This window comes from Typopeltis vanoorti, unplaced genomic scaffold (genome assembly GCF_054136105.1).
Source record: "Typopeltis vanoorti isolate ZY-2024b unplaced genomic scaffold, IOZ_Tvanoo_1.0 HiC_scaffold_666, whole genome shotgun sequence".
NCBI classification, from domain to species: Eukaryota; Metazoa; Arthropoda; class Arachnida; order Uropygi; family Thelyphonidae; genus Typopeltis; species Typopeltis vanoorti.
This window is the reverse complement of record NW_028328163.1, coordinates 220,604-241,194: the sequence shown is the minus strand read 5'-3', so window position 1 is coordinate 241,194 and position 20,591 is coordinate 220,604. Positions and strand designations below refer to the sequence as shown.

The window sequence follows — 20,591 nt, the reverse complement described above, 5'->3', positions numbered from 1 at the left end:
AGTCCAAGGAAGCCTGACCTAGTCATGAGGCGTGGTGGCGAAGCGTATGTTATTGATGCACAGGTCGTGGGAACTGGGCGCCCACTGACCTGTTGTCACAAGGACAAGGTTAACTACTATGAAAGAAATACAGACCTTGTCCCACAGATTGAAGAGGAGTTTGGGGCAGCTCCTCATTCGTCCAGTGCCGCTATCTCCAACCGTGGTGTCTGGTGTTCCGCCAGCTTCAGGGACTTAGGTCTCCTAGATCTGAGTAACCAAGAATTTAAGACTATTTCCTTAAGGGCATTGCAGGGTTCACTAGTATCATGGTGTGTTCACCAACGTATGACCATAACTATTGCAAACTTTTGTAAAGGCATCTTCCCCTTCATACGAGTCCTGTTGGACTTTAATATGTAAAGCATACTATTGCGCTTTATACAGTAGTAAGTTTAGAAACAAAATGGTCGCCCATATGCCATCTAAAAGGACAGGTAATATCTCCATACTTGCATTCCCTTCTCCATCTTTTAGCCTTTATGCTGCTGATCTGGAAGAAGAGGCCTTGATCCGTCAACTGTCTTCATCTGTAGATGAACTACCTCATCCAGAATCTCAATATCAATAACAGTGTTTGAAGTCTCTCATCTGATCTGTTTATGTGATTTAGATATCACTGGCTAGCTTAATAAATATCTTCAGGCTACCTTCACAGAGCTTCATTCACCTCCTCAGTGTAGTGTTGTGCTCCATACTTCGCAGCCTGTATCTCATAAGAAGGAGAGAAAGAGGGCTTATGCAGAAATGCAGGCCATCTATAGAAAGAACAGGTAAATGCACCAAGTTCATCTTTGATGGCGCCTCTCCTCCACCTCTAAGAAAATCAAGTTTGTGGAGTTTTGGAGTTGTTTTCTCTACTCCACCACCACATTTTCCAGATGCAGATTCTCCCAGACTGCTGAGATCTGTTGCCGCTGCTGAACTTTACCAGCCTGTCTCCACCCAGGAGATCAAAACAGCTTCACCTGCAGATTTCTCTGCTCCAGTCCCTGACGGTTTCCGATGTCTAGGCTTTGGAGGGTGCCTCTACAGTTACTTCAAGATCTGATTGACCAGCTTCTCTCCAGTAAGGTCATCCCTATCTACCTACAGGCTTCAAGGACCATCTTTATCCCGAAGAAGGGGACTTCAAGCCTTGCTTCTGACTCGTCCAATTACCATTTCTCCTGTTTTACTTAGGTTATATCATAAAGTTCTAGTTAAAAGACTTCAGAAACATATTGAACATGATTATAGGCAGAGAGCGTTTGTCCCTTTGGACGACTATGCCGTGAATATTTAACCTCTTTCTTCTCTTCTTTCTGATTCCAGAAGCTGCCTCAAGCCTCTATATATGGCATCCCTGGACCTCCAAAAGACCTTTGATAGCATCTCCCTTTCTGCTCTCCTTCGAGCACTATCTATTGCGGGATGCCCAGAATCCTTTCTCTCTTATATTATGGAGCTATATTTAGGTAGCTCCATTACTCGGACAACAACATCCTTTGCGACCTCTATTCCCACAGTGCTGGGTGTATGCCAAGGTGACTATCTACCCTTTTCTGTAATTGCGTCATAGATGAGTTTCTTCACTCACTTCCTAAGCATAAAGGATACTCTATTGATGCCTTTTTATTTAAAGCTATGGCCTTTGCTGACGACCTTATACTCATAGCCTCCACCTTGGTAAAGGAGTTCATGCAAGGTAGGCTTGCATGAAGTTCTTTACCAAGCAGCCGACTTCTCTTTTCGAGGCCTCTCTATTAATGTGGAGAAGTCCTGCTCTTTAGCTCTTGTCCACCCTCTGGCCGTGACAAGAAGCTTACCGTCGAGGGTATTGAGTTTTCCCTGCACGGAAGGGCCTTGCATTCTCTCACCATCCTGGAGGAGTGGAGATACTTAGGAATCATTTTTACTCCAAAGGGGAGCTCTTCTGTCCCTTCTACCTTAGAAGTTGGGTTTGCTACTTTAAGGAAAGCTCCTTAGAAATGTCAGCAGAGACAATTTCTTCTTTCTCATTACCTCCTACTACGCTTTTACCAGAAGTTGGTGCTTGGTGGGACGTATGTCTTGGCACTGTGCCAAATGGAAAAAACGGTCCGTGCAGCCATGAGGTCGTGGCTCTGACTACCGCCTGACACCCCAACAACGTATTTTCATGCTGGGTTGAAGGATGGCAGGCTCGGAATCCCATCGCTTAGATTGTTGATCCCATTTCTCAGGCTGTGCAGACTTAGTAAATTGGAATCACACAAAGAGGCTTTTCATAGCCCTATTATCCAACAGGACTACAGACGCGCTAACGGTTTAACTCAGTATATGGGTTCATATATTGAATCAGCTGCTGCTGAGCACAAAAATTGGTCATTCCTTTATAATACGGTTGGTCGTGCCCCTTTAAAGTAGTTATCTCTGGTGCCTCCCCAGCATCAATAGGTAAGGGATGGCACCAGACTCCTCCCTATCTATGAATATATAGATCTTGTAAGAGCGAGAATTAATGCCCTGCCTACAAGGGCACGCACAGCCGGGGGGTGAGTGATGACAAATTAGGGTGGGATGGCCCTATTTTGAGTCTCTGTTGCATGTCGCGCAGCGTTGCTTTTGCACTCGCGGGGTCCAAGTGCTTAGGCATGATGCCGTGGTCTCCATTTTAAAGAAGCGTTTTAAAAACAAAGGCTGGGAGACTGCAGTAGAGCCAAGAGTATAGGATCCAACTTATCCGCAAGCCAGACCTCGTTATGAAGAAAGATAATGAGGTCTGGGTTATAGATGCCCAGGTGGTGGGAAAGGGGCGCCCACTTATCTACTACCATAAGAGCAAGGTTAGTTATTATTAATAAAATGTTGATCTTGCCAAGCAGATACATGAAGAGTACTGCCAAAAATCACAAGTGCCACGAACTCTTTATATGTAGTTTGGAATAACCAGAGTTACAAAAATTTACAGCAACTAGGTTTAACATACAAAGACAAAAAAATTATTTCCTTGAGAGCCGTACAGGGCACACTGGTGGCATGCCGTTGTTACCAGAGAATGACCCATGTTATAGCTACAACTGGCGTTGGATAGAAACTTCTGTAATAGGCTTTGGTCTACTATCCCGCCCTTCGGGACTAGTATGTATTAGCATGCTGTAATAGCATATTAGCTTCATACAGCAGAAAGATTAATAAAAAAAAAAAAAATAGCCAAATGCCTCTGCATCTAACTATGACTAATCTGAAGCGTGGTTGTCTCATATTGCACACACCGTGAGACACTTCAAGTGCAGCACTGTTGGCCTCCTCGCGGCGTTTCCTGGACACCTTTGGGTGACTAACTGGCGTGCTACGTTATTCCTCTCTTCCAGGGTTAGTATCGATGGAAGGGGTATGTTTCTCTGCTACCACAGAAAAGCAAGAATATTGGCCTGACTCTGATTGGTCGGACCTGGGAAACCCCCCCAAAGATTGATTCTGATGTCCAGGACTTGGTTGGTGGTGAGCCCGTCTCAGCAACATCCTCAAGAGGCTGAAGAAGACCGAGAAGCCTATTGACACTCCACTACCATGGACTTGACCACCACATGAGTGCGAAAAGACATAATGGGGCGAGGACGGCAGGAACAGCATATCCACGCAGAAAAGTCACCAATGTTTGGTCCAACTTTCTGTGCCAAATTTTTGGCATTACATTACCTGACTGCGACTGTGCTTTCTCAGTGGCATTAGGCCTAGGAGTTCAAAAAAGCCAGCAGAGGCCAATGCTGCGAATCGCACGGAGCGAGCTAAGTTGTGCTGGATTGGCCAAGAAGAACGGATCCTCGCAGTTTATGAAATAGAGCTTAGAAAGAAAGGCATCAAGAATCTCATCAAAGCCCTGGCAAAGATGCTCCCAAACCTTACGTTTGACTCCATTAAAAGCCATAGGAGGAAGGCCAGCTAAAAGCAATTAGTCCAAGAAGGGCTGGCCATGCCCGAGGAAGAGACAGGTAATATCTCTGTACTTCCTGAACCTTCCTCTGCATTCTCCATCCAATAAGCTTCCACCCAGCAGTTTCCATTAGCACAGGAGGCTCTGATGATCTGCTGGTTTGCAGCATCTGCAATCAACCTCTTGTATCCAGTTACGACCACTCCAATCTGAAGCATATCATCAGCCGTCATCTTTCTGGTGAGGATAAATTCTTTTGTCAAAAAAAATTGACTTCCATATCAGAGGCCTTCAAATTAATGCGGAGATATCCAGTTCTCTAGCCCTTTTCCCTTCTGGTCATGACAAGAAGACGGTTAAGGTCGAGAATACACAGTTTTCCCTGCACGTGAGGCCCTTGCATCCTTTGACCATCATTGAGGAGTGCAGATACTTAGGTATCACGTTCACGTCCTCTATCTCCTCCTTCTTGGAGTCTGGGCTTATATTATATCTTTGAGGAAAGCTCCTCTTAAGCCCCAGCAAAGGCTCTTTCTCCTATCCCACTATCTCCTACTACGATTTTACTATAAACTGGTACTTGGTAGGACATATGTCTCGGTACTCAGCCGAATGGATAAGGCAGTATGGGCAGCCATCCGATCATGGCTCCGACTGCCACCCGACCGCGTATTTCCACATGAGGGCGAAGGACAGCGGGCTCGGAGTCCCGTTCCAATGATGATCGATCACTCGACTGCGGTTCTTCAGGTTAAAACAACTGGAAACTTCTACTCATATGCAAACAGGCATTTCAGAGCCAGCTGGTCCAAATTGACCTTTGGAGGGCAAAGAGTTGGTCGCGCTACCATTATCTTATTGAGACAGCCTCTGCAGAGCATAGATGATGCATGCTGGCATTTTATAGCTTTGTGGATGGTACGCTTCTGGAGGAGTCACATCTGGTGCCTTTTCAGTATCAGTGAATAAGGGATGGCACCAGGGTGTGAGTTCATAGATCTGATCAGAACTAGAATCGATGCCCTGCCGACGCTGGCACGGGCAGCCTGAGGAGGCAGAGATGACAATATCCGGTGCAGAGCTGGGTGTAACTTCTCTGAGACTCTGAGTCATGTAACCCTGTGCTGCTTCTGCACTCACGGTGTCTGGGTGCAGAGGCATGATGCCGTTGTCTCCATATTAATTGTTATTCAAACAAAGGTTGGGAGACCATGGTAGAACCCCATTATAAGACATGAACCAGTTTGAGGATGCCAGACCTGGTAGTGAGGCGGGGCAGTGACATCTACGTAATCGACATGCAGGTCGTGGGAACAGGGCGCCCACTGACCCACTACCATAAGGGCACGGTCCACTATTATGACAAAACAGAGACCTTGCATGCAGATTGAAGAGGAGTTTGGAGCAGCGCCTCACTTCACAAGCACCACCATTTCACACCATGGTGTGCCATCAGCTTCAGGGACTTAAGTTGCTTAGGTCTGAGCGACCAAGACTTTAAGATACTTTCTTTGCAAGGCTCACTGGTGTCATGGCACTTTGACCAGTGCATGGCCAGAAGGATTACAAGGACTGGCGTCAAATAAACTTTTGTTAAGGCATATTGCCTATCATACAAGTCCAGTATACAGTAGTATACTGTATACTGGACTTGAGTACAGTAGTAAGTTCAATATAAAATTGTACAGTAGGAAGTTCAATATAAAAAAAATAACCATCTGCCTCATCATCTAATTTGTGTTGTGCATGTATGGATTAATGAGATTCCAACTGGCACGGACCAGGGGAATCTGACTGTCAAATTTAAACAAAGCATTGCGATGGCAGTTGAGAGGTGTTGACACGATGTGATTTCTGCCCAGTACTCTGAATGTCAAACTGAAGAAATTCAATCAAGCACGGGTAAACAGAATGAATAACTGACTCAAAGTGTTGTCTCGGATTGCACATCCCCTGAGACACTTTGAAACTGTGGCAGTAGGTGGCCTCATGGCATTTCCTGAACACCAGGTGGCTAACTTCATATTATGCTATTCCTCCCTTCCAGGGTTAGCAGCCCTGGTTGGGTTGTTAACTCACTAGCATTATAAATCAATTAATGACGGCTCCCATTCTGACTGGTTGGAGCCAGGGGTGGATTCCAACGTCTCTTTCTTGATTAGAGATAATCCTGCCACACATCCCAGTGGTGCTTTCAGGAAGAAGATTAAAGGATGTGTTTGTGAGGTTTGTCATCAGTCCATTTCTTCAAGGATGAGACACGAATGTCCGGGCGAACTGGCAGCAGAGAATTTTAGGCATTTTGTGTGCCCAGAGTGTAATTGCGTGTTTTCTTCCACAATTGCCTTGGTATTCACCGAACTTAGAAGCATCCGGTTGAGGTCAATGCTGTGATTAGAACTGAGCGTGTTAAAGCACGATGGTCTGCCGAGGAAGTGAGGATCCTCGCTACCCAGGAGATCGAGTTGGCAGCTAGAGGTGTGAGGAACATCAACGAAGCTTTGGCAGAGGTATTCACCTTAAGATCGTTGAATGCTATCAAGAGTCAGACAAAGCCGCCTATAAGGCGATGGTTCAGAATGTGGCCGCTCGTATGCTATCTGAAGGGGCAGGTAATTCCTCTGTACCTCCCATCCCTTTCACTCCAACTCCCTCTCCACCTTCTAGCCTTCATGTTGCTGCTGTGGAAGAGTTTTCATCCTTTGTTCAGCATCATCCTTAGATCCTTCACCTCATCCAGAATATCAACATCAATGTTTAAAATCTCTTATCCAGTCTAACTTATGTTGTTCAGAGATTACAGAACAGCTTAATCACGATCTTCAAGCTGAATTTACAGAGCTCCATTCACCTCTTCAACATAGGGCTGCACTTCGTACTTCAGAGTCTGTATCCAATAGGAAGGAGAGAAAGAGGGCCTATGCAGCAATGCAGGCCCTCCATAAAAAGAACGGCCGTAAATGCCCCAAGACTATCTTAGATGGTGCCTTTTCTCCACCTTTTGAAGAAAAACATCATGACTTTGTGAAGTTTTGAAGTTCGGTTTTCACCACTCTGCCACATTTTCCAGATACAAATCCACCTAGATTGTTGAGATCCATTCCCGCCTCCGAACTTTACCAGCCTGTCTCCATTTAAGGAGATTATAACAGCTATACCAGCAGACTCCTCAGACCCTGGGCCTCATGGCTTTCCGAAGTCTAGGATTTGGAGGGTGCCTTTACAGATACTTCAGTACATTCTTGACCTGCTCATTCCTACTTACCTGCGTGCTTCTAGGACCATCTTGATTCCAAAGATAGGGAATTCAAGCCCTGCTTCTGATTTTCATCCGATCACCATCTCTCCTGTGGTACATATTCAGCACGATTATAAGCAGAGAGTCGTTCCTTCGGGCAGCTGTGCCAAGAATATTTACCTTCTCTTTCTGATTCCCGATGCTGCCTTAAGCTTCTATATATGGCGTCCCTAGATCTCCAAAAGGCCTTTGATGGCATCTCCCTTCCTGCTTGCCTTTGAGCACTATCTATTGCAGGGTGTCCAGAATCCTTTCTTCTATTATGCAGCTATATTTAGGTAGCTCCATTACTAATCAATACAGGGTTCTGGGTGATCCTTATTCTCATGGTGCGGTGTGTGCACCAAGATGATCCTCCATCTCCCATTTCCTTTAACTGCATCATAGATGAGTTTCTTCACTCACTTCCTGATCATATAGGTTACTCTATTGATGCTTCTTCGTTTAGTGCTATGGCCTTTGCTGACAACCTTATACTTGTAGCCTTGACTGAGGTAAGCTTGCAGGAACTCCTTGACCAAGCAGTTGACTTCTCCATTTGAGGCCTCTATTATTGTGGAGAAATCCTGCTCTTTAGCTCTTCTCCCCTCTGGTCATGACAAGAAGCTTAAGGTTGAGGGTATTGAGTTTTCCCTTGCATTCTTTGACCATCCTGGAGGAGTGGAGATACTTAGGTATCATATTCAGTCCGAAGGGGAGGCCTTCTGTCCCCTTTACCTTAGAAGCTGGACTTGCTCCTTTGAAACCCCAGCAGAGACTATTTCTTCTTTCCCATTACCTCCTACCATGCTTTTGCCACAAGTAGGTGCTTGGTAGGACGTCCTGAATGGGCAAGGCAGTCTGTGCAGCCATAACTCCGACTGCCTCAGACACCCCAGCAGTGTATTTCCATGCTGGGGTGAAGGACGGTGGGTTTGGACTCCCATCGCTTAGATGGTTGATCCCATGTCTCAGGCTGTGGAGACTTAGGAAATTGGAATCATCTGCCAATCATATATGCAAAGAGGCTTTTGATAGCACTATTATCAACAGGACTACATATGCGCTAAAGGTTATTGTATATTGTTTCTTATATTGAATCTGCTGCTGCTGACCACAAAAAGAGGGCATCTTTTATATAACTCAGTTGATGGTGCTCCTTTAAATGAGTCATCTCTGCTGTCTCCCCAGCATCAGTGGGTGAGAGATGGCACCAGACTCCTCCATGGCTTTGAATATATAGACCTTATAAGAATGAGAATTAATGCCGTACTTTTTAGGGCACGTACAGCCAGGGCATGGGGGGGGGGGGTGAGTGATGACAGAAATTGTAGGACGGGATGCCAATATGTTGAGACTGTCGCATGTTGCACAGTGTTGCTTTTGCACTAATGGGGTCTGAGTGCAAAGACCTGATGCCACGGTCTCCATGCCAAACAATTGCTACAAGAACAAAAGTTAGACTGCGGTGGAGTCACAGTATAGGACCCAAGTTGGTATCCATAAATCAGACTTTGTTATGAAGAAAAATGAAGTATGGGTTATTATGAGCTGGGTTATGCTGACCCTACCTGGTAGGGTTAGCCGCCCTGGTAGGGTCAGCTTTTCCTCGCTCCTGTTAATCAAAATGAGAAAGTCCCTGACCCTGATTGGTTAGGGCCAAGAAAACCCTCAAGGATCGACCCCGACGTCTGGGACTTGGTTGGTGACTCTCCTGTCGCCCGTCCCTGTGAACCCCTACTGAGGAAGTGTAAATCCACAAAAAAGTCCATCAGCTCCACCGAAATGAAAGCCGCCACTTCGCGGAACCTACGACGCTGTCCAAGTTGTGACATGTCCATCACCTCGTGCAGGAATCACATCTGCACCGGCCAGCAGCCACCTCAAGACCTGTGGCATTTCATCTGCCCTGACTGCGATCGGGCCTTCTCCACTGCAGTAGGCTTAGGAGTTCATCGAGCTTCGAAACATCCGCTCGAACACTGCCGCCAATCGCGTTAAGACCCGCTGGCCGAAGAAGAGAAGATCCTGGCGATGCACGAGGTAGAGTTCCGCCGCAAGGGCACTAAGAACCTTAACGAGGCCCTGGCTGGTGTGCTCCCTCTCCGAACCTTTGATTCCATCAAAAGTCATAGGAGGAAGGCCAGCTATAAGCTCTGGTCCAAGAGATGCTGGCTGCGCACGAGGCGGAGCGGGTAATACCTCCTGCACCTGCCTTTGCATCCTCCTCCCAAGATGATCCGAAAACACCCATCCAGTCTCCTTCGGCTCAGGAAGCTCTCATCTGTAAACCGTCTGCTTCCTGTGATCAACCTCCTCTTCAGGTCTACAACCACAGTCTTTTAAAGAACATCATAGGCCGCCATCTTTGTGGAGAAGACATGTCTTAGACAAATACCTCTAAACAGAATTCAGGGAGCATCTCTAGCCAGCACAACATCGGCGACCAAGGCCCCAACCTACTTCCAAAAGGAAGATTGCAAAGAGAGAGTACGCTTACATCCAGGCTCTCTACAAAAAGAATAGAGGGATGTGCGCCTGTACCATCCTAGATGGCACTTCCCCTCCACTCTCTGAAGAGAAACATGAGGAGTTTGTGGAGTATTGGTCCACCATCTCCTCTCCTCCTCCACACCTACCTACTAGTGACATTAAGCCCTTGGTATCCAGACCTGTCCCTGAAGACTTCCTATTCCCTCCTGTCTCATCTAATGAAGTGAAGGCCGCTCTGCCAGTTTCCTCCTCCGCTGCTGGACCAGACGGATTCTCAGCCTCCCGATTATGTCAGGTTCCTCTACCCATCCTTGAGGACCTACTCAACTTGTTCCTGTCCTGAAGAAGCATCCCTTCATACCTCCGGCAATCTAGAACTATCTTCATTCCGAAGAAGCTATCCTCTTCTACTCCAGCAGAATACAGACCCATCACTGTCTCACATGTTCTCCTGCGTCTGTTTCACAAAGTCTTAGTGAAGAGACTTCAGATGCAGGTTTCACATGACTGCAGACAGCACGCCTTTATACCCTCGGATGGCTGTGCAGAGAATATTTACCTCCTTTCATCCATCTTGTTTGATTCAAGACGCCACTTAAAGCCTCTCTTCATGGCGTCGTTGGACCTCCAGAAGGCCTTCGACAGTGTCTCCCTTCCCGCCATTCATAGAGCACTCACTTGCCAGATGTCCAGAATCCTTTCTTGACTATGTCTTGAAGTTTTACTCTGGTAGCTCCATTACTATTACTAATGGCGCCCGTGCAACCTCGGTTCCCGCAGTGCGGGGTGTTCTGCAGGGCGACCCTCTCTCTCCTCTTTTCTTTAATTGCATTATCGATAAGTTCCTTCGCTCTCTTCCCGACCATATTGGTTACACCATCGAAAAGCGCCTTTTAATACCATGGCCTTTGCTGACGATCTAATTCTTATAGCCTCCACTAAGGTAGGCTTGCAGGAACTCCTCGACCGGGCAGTTGACTTCTTCCATGTTAGAGGGTTAGCAGTTAATGCTGAGAAGTCCTGCTCTCTAGCCCTTGTCCCTTCTGGCCATGACAAGAAGGTTAAGGTCCAGAACTTAGAGTTTTCCCTGCACGGCAGGCCCTTGCATCCCTTGACCATCCTTGAGGAGTGGAGATACCTCGGTATCATGTTCACTCCAAAAGGAAGGTCCTCTATCCCCTCAGCCTTAGAGTCTGGGCTTACTTCTTTGAGGAAGGCTCCTCTGAAGCCCCAGCAAAGGCTCTTTATTCTGTCTATCTCCTGCCTCGCTTTTACCACAAGTTGGTGCTAGGCTGGACTTATGCCTCAGTACTCCTCCGGATGGATAAGGCCGTGCGCTCAGCAGTTAGATCTTGGCTTCGCCTGCCGCCCGACACTCCTGTTGCGTATATTCACGCGAGAGTGAAGGACGATGGGCTCGGAGTTCCGTCCCTACGATAGTTAATCCCAAGACAACGCATCAGCAGAATAACTAAACTTCAATCCTCTACCTCACTGATCTGCAGGGAGGCCTACAATGGCCAAATCATCCAAAAAGACCTTAGGAGGGCAAAGGGTTGGTCCCGATACCAGGGCTCCCTGATAGAGACTGCCGCCACCGAGCAGAAGAGATGGGCGTCTCTACTATACAGCTCGGTGGATGGGGCACCCATGGAAGTTTCAAGTTTGGTGCCTTCCCAGCATCTCTGGGTAAGGGATGGCACTAGAATGCTCCGAGGGTATGAGTATATTGACTTAGTTAGAACCAGAATAAATGCCCTGCCTACGCGGGTCTGCACATCTCATGGTGGCAAAGATGACAACATCCGGTGTAGGGCTGGGTGCAAGTTCACTGAGACTTTAAGTCACATCACCGAGTCCTGCTTCCGCACTCATGGGGCACGAGTGCGGAGGCACGATGCCGTGGTCTCCATATTAAATAATCGTTTTAAAAACAAAGGTTGGGAGACCACGGTGGAACCTCACTATAGGATGGAGAAAAATAGAAAAACTTAGAAAAATAGACCTAGTCATGAGGCGAGACGGAAGAGTGGTTGTTATTGATGCTCAAGTCGTGGGTTTGGGGCACCCACTGACCAACTGCCATAGAGACGAGGTGAAATATTATCAAGATAACACAGACCTTGTCGGAGAGATAAAGGAGGAGTTTGGGGTGACTCCTACCTTCTCCAGCGCCACTACCTCCAACCGTGGTGTCTGGCGCACCGCTAGCTTCAAAGATCTAGGTCCACTTGGGATGAGTCCACAAGATATGAAGATCATCTCTATTAGGGCTTTACAGGGCTCACTTGTAGCATGGAGGACTGATCAACGTATGACTACGATGATTTCAAGAACAGGCATCGGATAGATCCTTGACTTGTAAAGGCATTCTGCCTACATGCAGGTCCATTAGGGCCTTCGTATGTAACCTTACTACTGCGGACCATCAGTGGGAAGTTTAAAAAAAAATAGCCGACTCGTCATCTAATGAGTGATGCACATGAATGGATTGAGATTCCCACTTTCCCTATCTACTATTTAGCGAAACCACAGCCAAAGGAACAGGCTTGGCAGATCAGCTGGGAAAGAAGACCCTGTTGAGCTTGACTCTAGCCTGACTCTGTGAAGAGACATGAGAGTGTAGCATAAGTGGGAGGCGGCCCTGCGGCCGCCGGTGAAATACCACTAGTTTCATCGTTTCTTTACTGACTCGGTGAAGCGGAGGGTGGACCCTCCGGGGTCCACAATTCTAGCCCTAAGCGCTGGGTCTCCGTTGCCTGGTGTGATCTGCTCTGAGGACAGTGTCAGGCAGGGAGTTTGACTGGGGCGGTACATCTGTCAAAAGGTAACGCAGGTGTCTTAAGGCGATCTAAGTGAGGTCAGAAACCTCGCGAAGAGCAAAAGCTGGCTTGATCTTGATTTTCAGTACGAATACGGATCGCGAAAGCGGGGCCTATCGATCCTTTTGATTTTAAGAGTTTTAAGCAAGAGGTGTCAGAAAAGTTACCACAGGGATAACTGGCTTGTGGCAGCCAAGCATTCATAACGATGTCGTTTTTTGATCCTTCGATGTTGGCTCTTCCTATCATTGCGAAGCAGAATTCGCCAAGCGTTGGATTGTTCAACTACTATTAGGGAACATGAGCTGGATTTAGACCATCATGAGACAGGTTAGTTTTACCCTACTGATGACTAGTCGTTGCGATAGTAATCCTGCTCAGTATGAGAGGAACCGAAGGTTCGGACACTTGGTACATATGCTTGGTCGAGTGACCAGTGGTGCGAAGCTACCATCTGTGGGATTATGACTGAACGCCTCTAAGTCAGAATCCCGTCTAGCCACTGCAACGATACCATTCGTGCCTCGCGCGGTAAAAGGCAGTGCTAGCCGGAGTAGCTTTCGTGCCGTCACGGTGCGATCGCTCTGGCGATGAGGCCACTAGAATGGAAGCATCAAGGCAGCCGTTTAGACCAGCGCCTCCCAAACTGTGGGCTGCGGCCCCCTTGGGGGCCGTGAAATAATAAACAAATTTAAAATGTTTTAAGACTGAGTAGATTTTTTTTATTTTAAAAGAAACGTATTTAACTTTTATATTTTTCTTTTTTGTTATTTTTTATATTTTAATGCAAAAATTCACACATTGGTGTTGGTTCACAAACTTTGCTTTCGGCGCTTAATGAATATTAGTAAATATTGTTTATTCATATGTTTCATTTCAAAGCAGTGGTTAATTGTATTTACTTCGAATGCTCTCCAGGGAAGCTCCAAATTTTCCTCTCCCTTTCATCACGCGTTCGTAATCAGGGATTGTTGATATTGACTTACTATACATATCAAAACTCGTTTTATGTTATCAGTGTCACCCGAGCTAGTTTTCTGTTACCAATGAAAGTTTCGCATATACTTCACAACTGCATTGTGAAGTTCATATGGGGAGATAGTAACTCGCTTGCAATGGTAAACAACACCCCTCCCTAACAACCACTATACTGCAGAGGCAATAAAAACAAGTACTTTTATTATGCCAGTAAATAAGGTATGAGGAGTCTGTGTAATATATTTCACAACAAATAGTGCAATTAGAGACAACTGGGATAAAAACACTAATTAATGAATCACATGTCCCCTCATACAGAAACTATGCTGTATAGACTGAAACAAAACCATATGTTGCATGGGCAAACACAGTATCTAACTAAAAACTATTGTTATTAATTAGATGTGTGCGAGTTCGATTTCCCAAGGCAGCAGTAAAATTCAACCGAACGTGTTAAAATTCGTAAAACTGCTAAAACTAAGTAATATATATATATATATATATATATATATATATATAATGAATGCTATGGCAGTTTCACATGGAATTCGGTTGAAGAGAGTTAGCATTTCAACTCAATTGTCAGCTATGCTTTTATCTTTCGGTTGCGCGATCTTTTGTTAATACCGCACCAATCATATGCACGTTTTAATAACCTGCCTTTGGCATCTGTTTCGTTTCGCGTTTGGCTTAATTACCATAAAGGGAGAAAAGTCACAAAAGAGAAAAATGTTCCTCGTCTGGGGATTCCTTTATTCAGGTAATATTCACTAATTTCATGTTATCAGTCTGTGGTGTGCCAGTATCGGTAAGTGGTGATATTATTTGATCTATTCTACGTTAGAAAATTTAACCCTGAGGTGGATAAGTGGCTGATAAAAAAATAAAAAAAAATCCTGCGAACAATCAGAAGAAGCAGAAACAGATTAAAAAAAAAAAGGCCAGTATTTCATATTTTACCAGAAAAGCCCGCATCGTCTTCAGAACCAAACGGTAAGAGGCAAAAAATGTAATATATGTATTTGATTTTTGCAATATTCGCGGTATATGTTTTGTATTGAATATAAATACAATAAATATTATAATAATATATCTCTCTATTACGATTTTTTTCTGAGGGGGGCCGTGAAATATTTTAATTTTTGCAAGGGGGGGGGCCTGGCATCCAGAAGTTTGGGAAGCACTGGTTTAGACTATGCAGCAGCTGCTTCCTACGCTGCACCATTGAGGTGTGACGTGCGAGCACCAAATCGTCCACAGAAGACCTAGTACTGGTCTGGGAGTCGTGCTTAGAAGAGCAGCCACCATACTGCGACCTATTGAGACTCATCCTCTGACTGGGAGATTTGTCTCCTTCGAGAGCCGGGCAAATAATGTGCAGAGCATTTCCATGTCCTAACTATTCGGGAAAATTGATGGAATACTAGAACAGGAACGAATAAACTATATGCAGAGCATTTCTGTGTCCTGATGAGCATGGAAAGTTATACATGCAGCATTACCGTGTATTGATGAATGTGGAAAGTTATACATGCATCACTTCCGTGTCCTGATGAGTTAAAAGTTATACATGCACCATTTCTGTGTCGTTATCAGTGTGGAAAGTTATACATGCAGCATTTCGTGTACCGATGAGAATTGAAAGTTATACATGCATCATTTCTATGTCCTGAAGAGTGTGGAAAGTTATACATGCAGTATTTCCATGTTCTGATGAATGTGCAGATTTATACATGCAATATTTCTGTGTGCTGATGAGCGTGGAAAGTTATACATGCATCACTTCCCTGTACTGATGAGTGTTGACAGTTATACACACAGCATTTCCGTGTACTGATGAGCGTTGAAAGTTATACATTTCCATGTACTGATGAGCCTTGAAAGCTTTACATGCAGTATTTCCGTGTCCTGATGAGGGTGGATATTTATACATGCAGCATTTCGGTGTCCTGATGCTTGTGGAGATTTATACATGCAGCATTTCAGTGTCCTGATGCTTGTGGAGATTTATACATGCAGCATTTCCGTGTCCTGATGCGTGTGGAAAGTTATACATGCAGCATTTTCGTGTCCTGAAGAGTGTGGAAAGTTATACATGCAGCATTTCCATCTGCTGATGAATGTCGGAAGTTAATGTAGCATTAGGATAGGAATAAAGGAACAACTGAAAAAAAACCGTACATTTGCAGCATTTCCGTGTCCTGATGAGTGTGGAAAGTTCATGTCGAATTATGATAGGAATAAGGGAACGACTGCAGAAAATTCTATACGTTTGCAGCATTTCTGTGTCCTGATGTCTGGGAAGTTCAAGTTGCATTTGGATAGGAATAAAGGAACGACTAGAACGAATAAAGTATATACGCAGGATTTCCGTGTCTTTATTAGTGAGGTAAGTTAGTATCGTATTAGAATAGGAATGAAGGAACGACGGCAAAGAATAAACTCTAAACGGAGCATTTCTGTGTTCTGATGAGTGAGGAAATTATTCTCAATATGATAGGAATGAAGGAACAACTCTGAACAATATATATTGATATATATGCAGCATTTCTGAGTCATGATTAGTGTCTCACATTAGGATAGGATTAAAGGAACAACCAGAAAGAATAAATAAATATATATATATATATGCAACATTGCCTTGTCCTGATTAGTAAGGAAATTTGATGGCACACTCGGATATGAATGAAGGAACAAGTGCAGAGATTAAACTATGGAAATAAGTATTGCCGTGTCCTGATTACCGAGGAAAGTTCATGTCGCATTAAGATATGAATGAGGAACGACTGAATAAAATAACCTTTATATGCAGCATTTCCGTGTCCTGATGATTAAATGTTCATTTAATATAATATTAGCATAGGAATGACTGGATCGAATAACGTGTATATGCATCATTTCCGTGTCCTGATTAGTGAGGAAAGTTGATGTCACACTCGGATATGAATGAAGGAACAAGTGCAGAGATTAATGTATGGAAGTAAGCATTGCCGTGTCCTGGTTACCGAGGAAAGTTCATGTCGCATTAAGATATGAATGACGAACGACTGAATAAAATAACGTTTATGTGCAGCATTTCCGTATCCTGATGATTAAATGTTCATTTAATATTAGCATAGGAATGACTGGATCGAATAAGGTATGCATCATTTCCGTGTCCTCATGATTAAATGTTCATGTAATATTAGCATATTACATCTATTATATATTTCCTATAGGTAAATAATGCTCAAGGTAGTTCGGCAGGCGATTCGTACATTGAGGTTCATCATCCCTACCGAGGGGAGATGAACCTCAAGATAATTTAGTCAGTGCGACTGTTCTACCTTGAACTTCATCTTCTCTGTATTTCAACCCTTCTCAGATAATTATATATTCTACATATATGTGCCCACTCAGCTTTGCAATGTTTTCTGATAATTGTTGTTTCTTTCTGACATGTCGTGCTGTGAACACATGTACCAATCGTTAACATTTCTCATAATTCATGCATATTTAAAAATCTGTCTCCTAATTATATTCACTTTCGATGGACGGACTATTTGAAATCTATTTTCTGTATAGCGTTTTCGTCCTTTTACGTTGTTTGGCTTGTGTTCCTCATCCATTATATATTTCCTATAGATAGATTGTGCTCAAGGAACAAAAAAGTGTCTTCCCTATGAAGGGAGGGTGAAGCTCAAGGTAGATCGGCAGGTGACTTCGTTGTACCTTGAGATTCATCATCCCTACCGAGGGGAGACGAATTTCAAGATAGTTTAGTCAATGCAACTGTTCCACCTTGAGCTTCAACTTCCCTGGATTTCAACTCTTGTCTGATAATTATATTGTCTACAGCGACCACTCAGCTTTGCAATGTTTTCTGATAATCGTTCTTTCTTTCTAACACATGTATCAATCGTTAACATCTCATTTGTCTCTATAAAAAAGTGTTTCAAAATTTTTTTTCCCTCTTGCCTGCCTATTTTCTGAGAAGACGTGACTACAATCTGACCCTTTTAATTTTTTCTTGGCCTTAAATTGTATCGTGATTGAACATAGTTTCCATTTTCATCATCAGCCTCATTTCCTTTGTCCCTTTGTACTTCAGGGGATTTTCTATTTCTGACATGCTGGATATTATGATCCTCGAACCTCTGGTACTTTACACTTGCTTCCTCTTAGGATATGTTATTCCCTCCCTCCAGGTTGTTGGCGTATCCTCCGTTATGTATCTTTCTTCGGTGTTCAGTACCTCTCCATTAATTTTTTGTCTGGTGTGTGCCATGTTCTGGTTCCCAGAGCAGTCGGCTTTGAGGGAATGCCTCCTTCCCCCACATTCTTTCTAGAGTCTCACAGACATACTAATCGTTATATCTGCCCTTATATAGCCTTATTCTATCGGAATGTACTATTATCTTCCTTGTATCCCGAATCTTAAAATTCTTACAAAAAATTTTTATCCAACTTCCCCCATTTTTGCTAGTTGGCTTTTGCTGAAGGACTAAATTCCCCGGTCTTAATTCTTTGTATTTTCTTAGTTTATTAGCATATGCTCTCGTTCGTTGAGAGCTGTTTCTACTGGATTCTACAGTTATCTCATGAGCCACCTTATTTCCCTCAATCTGGTTGTTTAAATATTCATCAATATCTTTGAATCCTAAGTTGACATGAGAGCTGCTAAATTCACTGGGGAACATGAGCTCAAATCCAAACAGGATGACAGAGGTGCCTCTGATTGTAGAGTGAAGAGCCGTTCTACAAGCGAATAGTGCGAGATAAATATGCATCCCAATTCGAGATCTGGTTGTCTGCTAATTTTGCGAGAGTATGCTTTATTGTTCTATTCAGTCTCCCACACATCCGTTTCCCTGGGAGTGATAGGGTGTGGTGAATAATTTTATTTTTAACAGTTTACATAGCCGAGAACGCACGGTTGCAGTCCGGGCAAATAAAGTGCCGAAAATTCGGATCTGCGGGACTGCCGAAACATTCATACCTTATATCGCTAAATAGCTGGTTTCCACAATCGGCGCAACGCTGGGTTTTTCTGCTGCAATCTTCTGGTGTTCTAGTCTTGTTCGAGGTACATTCTATCCACGAACAGAACCAAACAACATAAACAGTGAAAGCTAATCCCACTCCTAGCCTCGAAATAAGTGGGATTAGCCCGCTTCATTCAAGTAACCCTCATGCTCATAGACTGCAAATTATTGAAATGTATGTCAATTGGTGTATAATGATAGTTGTTTGAAAAAAAAAAAATGTGTATTCAGTGAAACAAATCTGGCACTGTAAAGGATTTTGTACAGAGCAGAAAATGTAATGTCTTAATTGTAGATATGTAAATACTCTGTGTGATAATAGGGAAAAAAATTCTATAGTGAAGTTATATCTGTTATAGTACATGATGTAAAAATTCAAAAAAGAGAAAAAATCTGTAATAATCACTAGTATTATAATATATTTGTAAACTGTTATTTAAAAAAATATTTTGTGCATGCAAGTATCTGTAATTCTGTTCATGTAAAGTTACATATGAATAAGAACGTTTGATTGAAAAAAATTAAAAAAATATGTACATGGATATCTTTTAATTCACAATTGTGTTCATGTAAAGTATTACATTGTGTGTGAAAGTATCTATTAATACACAATTGCGTTCGTGTAATGTGTTATAAGTATGTATAAATAGTTTGATTTGAGTTTGAAAAAAAAATTATTGTAAATGATTGCATATGGAATATTCTTCGTTAGTACATGAAATGATGAATATACTTCTAGATATGAATAAATGTAATTGCAAATGTGGATTTTGGTGTTAGTAATAGAAATATTAACATGGAATATTACTTATACTTAATGAAAATTGTTAATTACCAAAATAAACACAAAAGATAGAAACTCGTACATATCGTCGAAAATTCATCACAACGTACAGTTGGATGGGGAGCGAATAGAAAACAGTCCACAGCACATGAATTCCATACAAAAATGGCATTCTACCTTGTTTAAGCTGGAATTTTCCATGCTATCATCATATATCATCATATACGTATCACCAACAAAGAACTACTGTTTGTGTTCTGTTTATACTTTCATTGTTATATTTCCCATTATTGATAGCTTTGTGCTTGACAGCGGTCGTTAGGAATCGTGCAAAATAAACTGTAGATGTGATCATTGGATAATAAACACGAATATTTTAAATATAAAGAATGGAAGTTTTCTTTAGGAAATGATGCATTCATACAAATGAACAAACATTTACCTCAAAACACTGAAATCCAACTGAAAACTGATCTGAAAGAAGGAAAACCATAGTTTATTTTCATGTGTTCTATCAGTGCAACCAGTCTTAAATTAACAATTGAGAAGTTATTCAAATTAAGTGGATATTGAATCCAATTAAGTCAAAGCCGAAAATAGAGAAACTACAAGTATTCTGTGCCGAATATAGAAATTATAAAGGTTTCGGCGGATCCAAGCGTAAGCAAACCTTTCATGACACAGGCAAGTCATAGTAAACGTGGAGTAAGCTTCAACCACTATTCTTAGTATTTTTCATAATGTAAAGCACATCTCCTAATGGAGACGTATGATGCTATACGTTATGGAGGGGGAGGTCACTACTCAGACTGGTTTCGACCTTTTTTGAGGTTTCAGTGAGTAGGTAGACCCAAATTGTAAATACCCAGGTTGTAGTGATGCAGAGGTTATACTTTACTATACCAATTGCCAAGTAGTGTCACATCACAAAAGGCACCAAGAATTACTGAAATAGAGAGCCAAAAGGATTCACTTCACTTTACTCCACGTTTACTACAAGTTGGCTGTGTCATGAAGGGTTTGCTTACGCTCGAATATGCCGAAACCTTTATAGTTTCTATATTCGGTGCGAAACTTGTAGTTTCTCTATTCAGCTTTGAAATAATGTTGGATTCAATATCCACTATTTAAATAATTTTGCATTGCTGAATTGAAGTCTTTTGGAGGCGATATGTGTTAATGGATTCAGTTCTTGTGCTTTGGTTCGCATATGGAATTGTGGGGATTTTTTTTTTGGTTCGCGTAGGAATTGTGGGTGATGGTAGAGATAAGGATT

General features: G+C 43.2%; 1 pseudogene; it reads left to right on the top strand.

Moving 5' to 3' along the window:
• The first annotated feature begins 12,261 nt into the window (after nt 1-12,261).
• LOC150092108 (large subunit ribosomal RNA) lies at nt 12,262-13,286 on the top strand (annotated as a pseudogene).
• Nucleotides 13,287-20,591: the final 7,305 nt, after the last annotated feature.